The sequence below is a fragment of the Sparus aurata genome, chromosome 10, assembly GCF_900880675.1.
Source record: "Sparus aurata chromosome 10, fSpaAur1.1, whole genome shotgun sequence".
Lineage (NCBI taxonomy): Eukaryota > Metazoa > Chordata > Actinopteri > Spariformes > Sparidae > Sparus > Sparus aurata.
In genome coordinates this window covers 1,215,735-1,226,143 of record NC_044196.1, presented here as the reverse complement: position 1 = coordinate 1,226,143, position 10,409 = coordinate 1,215,735, and the positions used below count along the sequence as shown (strand labels likewise).

Sequence of the window (10,409 nt, the reverse complement as noted above, 5' to 3'; positions counted from 1 at the left end):
ACAGAGTTTATAAAGTGTCTCTTAACTCAACAACTAACTAAATTGAGACATTTTTTAAGGGGGTCTGGGGACTTTCTCCAAGAAGTAGCCTAAATAAGTTACATAATAAGTGTGTTTGATATGAAGAGCACAGCTACCTCTAATTCAACCACTAGACTGATTTATAGGGAACTATCTACATGTGCGTGCTTCATATATACTGTGTAATATAATATAATATAATATAATATGATGTACTACAATATAATGTAAAAGTGACTCTGATCCATTGTCAGATTTGATCTTCATGTTTATTTACATGAAGGTGTGTGTGTGAGTGTGTGTACATGAAGGTGTGTCAGTGTCTGTTCATGAAGGTGTGTGAGTGTGTGTACATGAAGCTATGTGAGAAGTGAACAAATAGAGAAGTGAACAAATAAAAGATGAATCCACAGAAGTTTTTGTGTTATTGAATAAAGTATAAAATAGAACAATAGAGAATAAAAGAGTGGATCTATTTCAGCTGAAAGGTCAGCGCTCTGCACACCAGGGCGTTCTGGGTGAGTCTGACAAAGAGCTACAGAGAAAGTCACAGTTTATAGAAAACTATGCTGATTAAACAGAATTGAGGTTTAGGTTTAAGATGCTTTGAACAGAAAGGTAACTGAGAGGAAACAAAGCACAACATCAGCTGTTCAGACAGCAGCAGCAGTTTTGAATAACTTTATTGACTGATTACAAAGTAGTAGAGAAGGCTGAAGGGCAGAACCAGATGAGAGCAGCAGGTAACAGGGGACAGAAACACAGGAAGTAAAACCAGGTTTTCAAGGTGTTGGACATGATCAGAGTCCTGATGGTGTTGTGATGTTTTGTCCCTGTGGTCTTCACAGTAATGTCTCATCTCAGTGTTCAACTGCTGTTTGTTGCTTCTCTTTGTCACTTTCACATTTATGGACGTCAAATGTAACATTTTCTTTGATCAACTTCTTCAACAGGAAGTGAAGATTTGTTGAATCAGCTGAGAACTGATCATCAATCAATAACTGATACAAACTATTTAAGCTGCTTTCCTTTGTTCTAACTGATGAAAAGATTTGTTGTTTCTTTCAGCTCATTCCTTCAACTTTATTCTGGATCAAATAAAAATATCACATTCAGATCAATACTGTCAACTCTGATTGGAAATCAATCAGCTGATTGATGTCAGTCAATCAGCTGATTGGTGTCAGTCTGACCTCTGACCTGTATCTACAGTACTGACCTTTGACCTTCAGCTCAACTTGTTTCTCCATCAGGATGTCTCCCTCTGTGTTGTGGACTGTGCAGGTGTAGGTGTCTCTGTCAGTTTTCTCTTCATCTCTGTTCAACCTCTGTAATCACTGTCCTGTTGTTCAGGCTGGTCAGAACCGTTCTGATACACATGGACCTTCCCGTAGCCTCCGTTCACCCACTCCACTTTAGCGTCTTCAGGCAGATGAACTGTGGTTTTGCAGGGCAGCTGGACAGACTCCGCCCCTGAATCCACCTTCACCTGGTAGACTGAGAGGACAACAAACCACAACATCAGATGTACAGACAGAGTGGGTTAGGGTTAGTCTCATCCTTCTCTTGTAATCCCAGACCTCACCGTCTCATCCTCTTATCTACAGTACTGACCTCTGACAAGCAGCACCACTGTGTTTCTCCCTGTTGTAGACAGTGCAGGTGTAGGTGTGTCTGTCTGTGTCTGTGGTGTATTTTAGAGTCAGACTGAGGTCTCCAAGTTTCGGCAGGTTTCTCTTCATCTCTGTTCGACCTCTGTAATCACTGTACTGTTGTTCAGGCCGGTCAAAGCCATTCTGATACAGTGACGGAGCGCTTTTGAACGCTGCGCTCTCATTGTTCCGGCGGAGCCAAGCTCCGTCCAAATGGTTTCCCCGCAGACTGCATCTCGCGGTCCAGCAGTGACACAAACTTTTGCCCGTTTCCCTGAACTCTGTTAGCCCGCCATAAGTTGTCGAGGGTGCACACTCGGCGCCTACGCAACACACACACATACACACACACACACACACATACACACACACGCTCACCTGCTGTTGCTGCGGATGTCTGTCTTGGCTTCATGGGCCGAGCGGAGGCAGTCCCGGATCACGTCATAAATAGCGCTGGGTGGTGCACTTCAATGGGTCAGGTGACCACAGACTATACTAATATTATTGTTTGTGTTGAAAGTATTGTGAATTGATGTGTTCTGTGTGAACAATGGCACAGCCATATGCATGGTTGTTAGTGCCACACTACTGGAGTAGAAGTGCATGGGGTTTTTGTGTTTTGGTATTCTGTTTCCCAGTTTATGTTTTGAAACCCCTGTGCTGGGTTAATTGGTTTGCCCGGGGGAGGGGCCAAGGGGGTATTTAAAGGGAGCTCAGCTCACTTGAGAGAGAGCATTTGGCTGAGAGGTGTGTGAGACCTAGTTGCTGCCGTGATTTCTGTAAATATTTTACTCTTCGTCCTGTTGTAAATATTCCTGCCACTTTGCTTTGCCACCTGTGGGTATTTGTCTTCGTTCTTGGTGTAAATAAAAAAAATCACCATACTAAAGTTTGCCGACTGGGCCATCATCTGTCCACCTCAAAGCCTGAACCTGGACAGATACAGATGGACCTTCCTGTAGTCTCTGTTCCTCCGCTCCACTTGAGCGTCTTCAGGCAGGTGAACTGTGGTTTTAGACTGAGAGGACAACAAACCACAACATCAGCTGTACAGACAGCAGCAGGAACTGTGGTGGTAACATGACCTCACTGTCTCATCCTTCTTTTATAATCCCAGACCTCACTGTTGACAGTATGTCTCAAACCGCTTGTTTAGTCATGACGTAGCAACCTTCCGCTAATATTGTTTCCGGGTCCAAGCTGGGTCCAAGCCTTTACTGTGGTGGCAGAGGCACACGTCTTTTCAACATGCCACAGTACTGTGTCCCCTGTTTAAGTAAACTACTGGTATTCAGTTGTCATTCTACCGCTTCCCTTGCGATGAACAAGAGAAGAGGAAATGGCTGCAGTTGATACGGTAAGTTACAATTCTTATACGAATAAAGAAAACCAAAAGCAGTGTTTTCTACCTAGCTAACGTTAGCACCCACGCGGATACCCCTAATATAACTTAGGTTATGGTTTAAGTTAGGGTGTTTGTTGTTATGAATTCACATCTTTGTGTTTCGATCTTCAGCACTTTTCTAGCTAGCCGCCTCAGCTAGCTATCTTCGTTAGCCCTGAGCGAAGATAGCTAGCTAAAGCGGCTAGCTAGGCGGCCACCCTCATGTTTCAACCGAAACATGAAGATGTGGGTAACGTTAACGTTAAGTAGCATGAAAAACCCTATAAAACCCATAGTATATATTAGGGGTATCCGCTTTGATAGCATCTGTGCTGCCCAGTTCAATTTAGCTAATCATGGGTATCAGCAAAGGGCTGGAGTAGCTAATGTTACAGGTTTTTGTTCTAACCAAGGAATGTCATCATGTTACCTGTTTAAATCCTGTCCTAACCAGTTCTCAATAACATTATGTACAGTATATACCGTAAAATACCAAATAATAGCCGGGGCGTTTATTTGTTTCAACCACATAACAGATAAGACAATTTGGGACAGGCGTTTAATTCCTTCCTCTCAAAAATCCGGAATGAAAATGTCACAAACTTCGCCAGCTTCTCGGTGAATTATCTGGCATCCCTCTGCAAGTAAAGTTGTTGCGGCGGAGGAAACGATTCAGCCGACCAGCACCCGCTGCCAACTCCTCATCTCTGCTGTCACTCACGGTGGCGTACATTTGTTTCGCCCTGATCATTTTGCGGGACACTCTCTCGTGGAGTGCCCGTTTGCTGATAACTCATCCCCGCATGTTTATCTCAAGCTCCTCTCTAGCCTTCTTCCTCCCTCCAGCAGGCAGCCTGGCCCTGTTGCTGTCCTCCTCAGACAGATGCTGAAGCTCAGTTTCTCTCACTCTCTTGGGGTCGACAGAGAAACATCTAGCGGCTGCTTCTCCCGAGTTTTCCTCTGCATATTTTGCGACAGAAAGTTTGAATTTCAAGTCGTACTTTTTATTTTTTTGCTGCACCGGAGCCATGGTGATCATCAGTGTGATACTGACTGACAGAAAGCAGAATATTACACACTATTTTTTAACTTCTGCACTATTTTATGTCTTAGATTTTTAATTTTGTTTTCACTTTTAGTTGCGTGTTTCTTTTTTCTATTTATATTGTTTGAGCATTGTTAGAGGGAGCCTCAGATTTTAGATTTTCATTGTCGATGGCTGCTTCACTGTAATTGTTGTGCACATGACTAATAAAGAACTTATGTAATGATGATCAATTTCTTTCTTCTTTCTTTTTAACAGGCGTGAAAACTTCACTCCAAACTGCAACTCCAGAGTGTGCAGTTGGCACTTCCCCAATGGCAGGAAGTGAACAATAACAGACTAATCTTCAGTGCTAGGATACATGTGGAGCGATCCATTTAGAGGCTGAAATTGTTTGGCATTTTGCACCACATCCCATACCAGTTCAGAAAAAACATCAATAAGAATGAACTAGAGCTGCAACAATTAGTTGCACAACATGAATGATACTTTTTTATTTTTACTACATGAAGCTAATAATACTTGCAAACTTGTACTACTGATTCTTTAACTACATAATGCTAATAATAATTGCGTTCTTTTACTAGATTAAGCTTATAATACTTATGTACTTTTACCACATTAAGCTTATGATACTTGTGTTCTTTTACTGATTATTTAACTACATTAAAACTAAGAATACCTATGTACTTTTAGAATTAACTGATTGTCAATGTTTGTTGAAACTTGTTGAATAACGCTGATTCATGCCTGTTAAGGGAGAGACAGGTGTGCTTTGTCCCCCTTTGGGCATCTTCCCATTTTCCTGTTCTTAATTGTTTGTTTTGAAAACCTTTTAATAAAAAAGTAATACCAACCAACAACAAAAATGTGTTCTCTTCGTTTATATCCAGTAAATTGCACTGTGAAGTCCCAAAACTTAACTTATTATAACACATATCACAATTAATTAAAAGGACATTGGTAAAGATCATTGGTCTTTCAGGGTGATAATAACAATAATAATAATAATAATACATTTGTAATGCACTTTACATTAAAACACTTTTGACCAGATTTAGAGCAATATTTGTGAACTTTGTGATATTAAGTTATTATGTAAAAATATAATTTCAGTGTTACATCTTAATGTTAAATATTCTCTGTCTCTTTGGGGTCTTTCAGGATCACACTGAGGCAACATGGAATTTGCAAATAAATAAATCAAACATATAAAACAGTGGTTCTTAACCGGTGGGGTCCGCCCCCCTGGGGGGGCGCGGACACTCTCCCGGGGGGGCGCGAGTAGGCTACCGGATGGGAGGAAAAAAAAAATCTGGAAAAAATAAAAAATACAAAAATCACAAAAATTCCCCCCATGTCGACATGCAAGTGGTTGGACTATTAAAACACACATACAAATCATCCTTCTGGCGATTTTTATGTCAAAAGCGTCTACCGACAAATCTATCTTTAACTGGTGTTATTGGAGACTTTTGTGGTGTTTGGAGACTCTGACTTGAAAGCACGTATTGCTCTGCAGTTACTGTGCTCAACGAGCAGCGGGTGCTGCCGTGAGTCCCTCCCCCGTCCAAAAGCACTCACAGGCGGTCAGTCTCTCAGTACCTCCCGCAGCAGTCCAGTCTGCAATCGGAGCAGAGAGGAGACGCACAGCACTCTGCGTCCAGGATGCGCATGGCCGCCGCCGTCCCTGCCCAGGCTTACAGAGCGGGGTGTAAATGTAACTTATATTACCAAATAATAGCCGGGTTTCAATTAACCACAGGGTCCCTTTAAACGCAGAGTACAGGTGTATATTTTGATAAATAACCAAATAAATGTCTAATTCATTTATTTTTTTTAAATCAAGAAAGAAGACGTGACCACTGACACTGCACGTTTTTCTTCTTCGCTTTCTTCACATATTGTGCTTGCTTCCTGTCAGTCAGCATCACATTAATGATCGCCATGGCTCCGGTGCAGCACAAAATAAAAAGTACGACTTTAAATGATGCAGAGGAAAACTCGGGAGAAGCAGCCGCTAGAAGTTTCTCTGTCGGCCCCAAGAGAGGGAGAGATGGGCGAAAAAATCAAACTGAGCTTCAGCGTCTGTCTGAGTAGGACAGCAACAGGGCCAGGCTGCCTGCGGGAGCGAGGAAGAAGGCTAGTGAGGATCCTGAGATAAACATGCGGGGATGAGTTATCAGCAAACGGGCACGCCACGAGAGAGTGTCCCGCAAAATGATCAGGGCGAAATAACCTGCAATGAACCAGCTTTGGGGGAGGCCCGGCTTGCAAAAGGTTGAGAACCCCTGATATAAAATATCTAACAAAGAGCGTTTGAACTGGCTTGAAATTACAAATAGCTCCTTTAAACACAAGCATCGTCTTCAAGAAGTGCAGATGTGCTCAGTGGAATCTACCAGTAAGAGTCTGACATCATTACAGACATGGTTCCCACACAGAGAGACCGTTCTGTTAAATAATAAGATCCATTTTGTTACCAAAAGTTGGAAGAAGAGTTTGGAGTTTACCACGAGGATTTCCAAAGTCATGCCTCAATATTTAACTGATTCTGAGGATCAAAAGGTGACCTCTCACCAGATTTCAGAGTGAGACTTCTTGAACAGGATTTGTGTTTCTGGTTACAAAACTGATCTTATTATTTAACAAAATGGTCTCTATGTAAACATGTAAATATAGGTCCAAGTTAAAAAGATCCAGAATTCCCCTTAAACCTCACAAAATCTCAGACAAGTAAACACTCCGTACAGAAAACATTCTGTACTGTGTCCACCAACAAATCATTGAATAAACACCAGAAAGACATTCTGTTGTTTGTGAATTCTTCATTAGACAAACTGTCGACACAACACTGGTGGTACGAATAGGACGCTCAACTGATCTGACAACAGACACACAGAGTCCCTGAAACCTCTGCTGGAAAGACAGGATAGAAGAAGAGTTCGGAGGTCTGAGGACGGGATCGAATCATCATACTTTTTCAATACGCAGTAATTCGAAACATGTTTGCTTCTCGTGGAACAACAATATCCAACTTCCTAGTGTGTCAGTATTTAGACAACATGTTAACTCTACAGACACATTTGTAATTAAAGCTACAAGCAGCGATGACCGGGCCCTTGCAGTCCCTGCGCGCCGGGGCTTGTTCATGCAACACCTTCCGTTGCGGAAGTCGTTTTATTTATAATTCGGTGGCTTGCTCCCGCTGGGATGTAATAATGAAGTTGAAAAGTAAGAGGGATGAAACAGCTAAAAACAGTGAACAGCTTAAAAGCTGAACAGTTTCTCCAGCTGAACATAAAGCTGAATGTATGAAGCTGAAAAGGCAGAAAAAAATATACATTTATATATTGAGTCATAGGAGACATTGCTGAACTTTGTGATGTTGTTTATATTTCTGTAGCTCAGTCTGGAGCTCTCCGAAACAGATACGCAGGACTTCAATCTATCTGGCGGACAAACTATATGGGACTTAGGAGCAAAAATGCACTTTCCTTGATTTTAGTGCACCTAGCTGTGGAAATTCAGGATGACAATAGATTTTTTAAAAATTTCGCCAGGTGTGTCAAGTCAAGTGTGGTGAGTTTTGGGGTATGTTAAGGCAGTGAAAATGTCAATAATAAGAATCATTCAAGAAAAGTGCTGAACTGTGTTGTTTTCACTGGTCTCATCCCATTCTTCAGTCTGAGTATCTGGAGTCTTCAGTCCTGTCTTCAGACTCTGGTAAATGTCTATCTGGATTTGAGATTCTGGCTGGTTCTGGTTCTCCTCAGGCCTCTATCAGCTTCTGTTTCCATCTGTTCAGCTGAACCTCTAAGTTTGGCTATGATGAAGCTGTGATGTGTTACAACGATCACACTTGTGTTTATTGAACGTGCCACGCCAGGTGAATGTTTTCTCACAACTGCTGCAACAGAAGTATTTCTCTCCTGTGTTCACGGCCATGTGTTGGGTCATACTTCTATTATGCTGGGAATCAATTTGGATATTAATTGATTATTAATTAAATTGTTATTTTTAGTTAATTAAATTGTTGTTGTTAAATAATGAAACAAAGGTTACTATGATTCATTAATGAACAAGGGGCACCACCCTGAAGTCAGGGATCATTAATCAAATGATATGCTTCTAGTCTCAAAGCCTGAAGTTAATAAAGAATTGTTTATTATGACAATATAAATAATTAGATGAGGTGGAAGGCGTAAACCCAAACACTGACCATCTCAACCTGCTGTTATTATAATATGGGATTGTGCAAAATAATCACAGATGCTGCTCAGTTAAAATCAAAAGTGTTTATTAAAGCTTTCTCCAAAACACAAACCACCTACTTTAACAAACATCATTGTTGATTGTCCTTTACAACTAGCACTACAAAAACATAAGCAAAACCAAAACTAACATAAAGATGGAGATATAAGTGTGTGTGTGTGTGTGTGTGGTGTTCTACTGAACATGGCTTGAGAAGTCATGTTCACCAGATCTCGTTGAAGATACTACAGGAAACGCTGAACGTGACTTGGTGAAGTCACGCGAGAACAAGAATTCCGAGGCGATAATTCCAATTCTGAAAAATAGCTGCAATGAGTGTTTTTGACCAAAGCTGATCATTTCACGAGCACGCAAAATTTGAACAAGATGGCAGTTACGTAGTCTTTGGCTTCGTGTGCAGTTTAATTGCATGTGAGCAGGAGCGGAGTGGCAATCGGGACGATCGGGAGCTTTCCCGGTTGGCTGACTGGCCGATGAATTCGTGCAAACCAGCCCACAGATTATTCTGAGCGGCTGTGAAACCTATGAGGCTCATCGAACTTATTGACGTTGTTTAAATTATCTGCGATTATCTCTTTGAATGAAAGAGCAGTCCAACCAGGCTCACTCTCTATATCTCATCATGGTTACCCTGCACTCATCTCTGATCTCTCCCATCAATCTACTGATATTATCTTAATTCAATTCTTGGCCGGTGGCGGGCCAGTGCAGTCAGAATTGTCTCGGTGGATTTTGGTGCCCCACTCTGCCCCTGCATGTGAGGTGAATTTGGAGGGATAATACCCACAGTTCCAGAAAAAGTAGTCGGGCTACCAAGAGAATTCTGCTTCTGATGTCAATAAAAGGGGTTATCGACACACAGATCTTTTGTTACAACGGGATTATTCACTTTAAGTCTCCTACAGACCACTCATAAGATTACGTGTGTGTTACCTGGGATGTGTATGTAAGTGTGTGTGTGTGTGTGTGTGTGCAAGTTATTAAAAGGAAAGAAGCTAAGTGAGCGCTTAGCAGACAACAAAGAATAATACAACTATGTGGTACACAGCGTCCGTCTCTCCCTCAACCAGCGACCGGCAAGCAAATCAAGGTTTGTTTATCGTCCACTGATTGAGCCAGAATATGACGTACTGTGGTCTAGGGCTACAACTAATAATTATTTTGGTTGTCGACTAGTCTATCTATTATTTTTACGATTAGTCGATTAGTCACGATTATTTTGGCAGCATCTGTTTTGACCTTGGTTTTACCTCATATTCTCAGAGCAAATTTAAAAACCCATGAAACATGCATTTGAAAACATAATATTTTGAAACACAAGTGGATTTTTAATATATCAATTGAACTAATAATACTAATCATTACATTTCCTAATTGATTACATATCTTACAAATGAATTATTATTATGTTATAAATCATTGCATTAAGGGGAGTTTTACTATTCAGTGTTTTATCAAATTTATATTTTTACTGTTTTGTACTGACTTCACATCCTACACATTAATTATTACTGATATTGTTGCTGTCAGACAGTTCACATTATTAACCAACGAATGTATTAAAGAGTTCGTCTCCAGCTGGCCTCTTGTCTGATGACACATGGGGCAGCACAACCACACTTGTTGTTATTCGAGATCTGCTGCATTTTTAATAAGTATGAATTTTCATTTTTTTGTTTCACACTAATGGATGAATATGTCTAAAAAATGCAAATCCATTTCAGTTTGATTTGCTTGTCGGTTTGTAGGCTATTTCTTTAAATACCTCAAAATAATGACTGTATTTCGACTGTGGCTTGCTATGGCTCAAATCTTTTTTTTTTTAATGATGATAAATAATAATAACAATAAGAAATACGACGCACTGACGCACAAATTTCACATCGACAAAACTTTTATCGTCGATGTAATCAATTACGTCGACGATAAAAATTTGTTGACACAAAATTTGTGCGTCAATGCGTGGTATTTCTTATTGGTGAGGTGAAGTTGGAGGGATAATACCCACAGTTCCAGAAAAAGTAGTCGGGCT

General features: G+C 40.9%; 1 protein-coding gene across 2 annotated transcripts in view; it reads left to right on the top strand.

Moving 5' to 3' along the window:
- The window catches only part of LOC115590038 (Fc receptor-like protein 5), a 435,016-nt gene that overhangs the window by 99,854 nt on the left and 324,753 nt on the right, over positions 1-10,409 (top strand). The gene's annotated exons all lie outside the window — the stretch shown is intronic.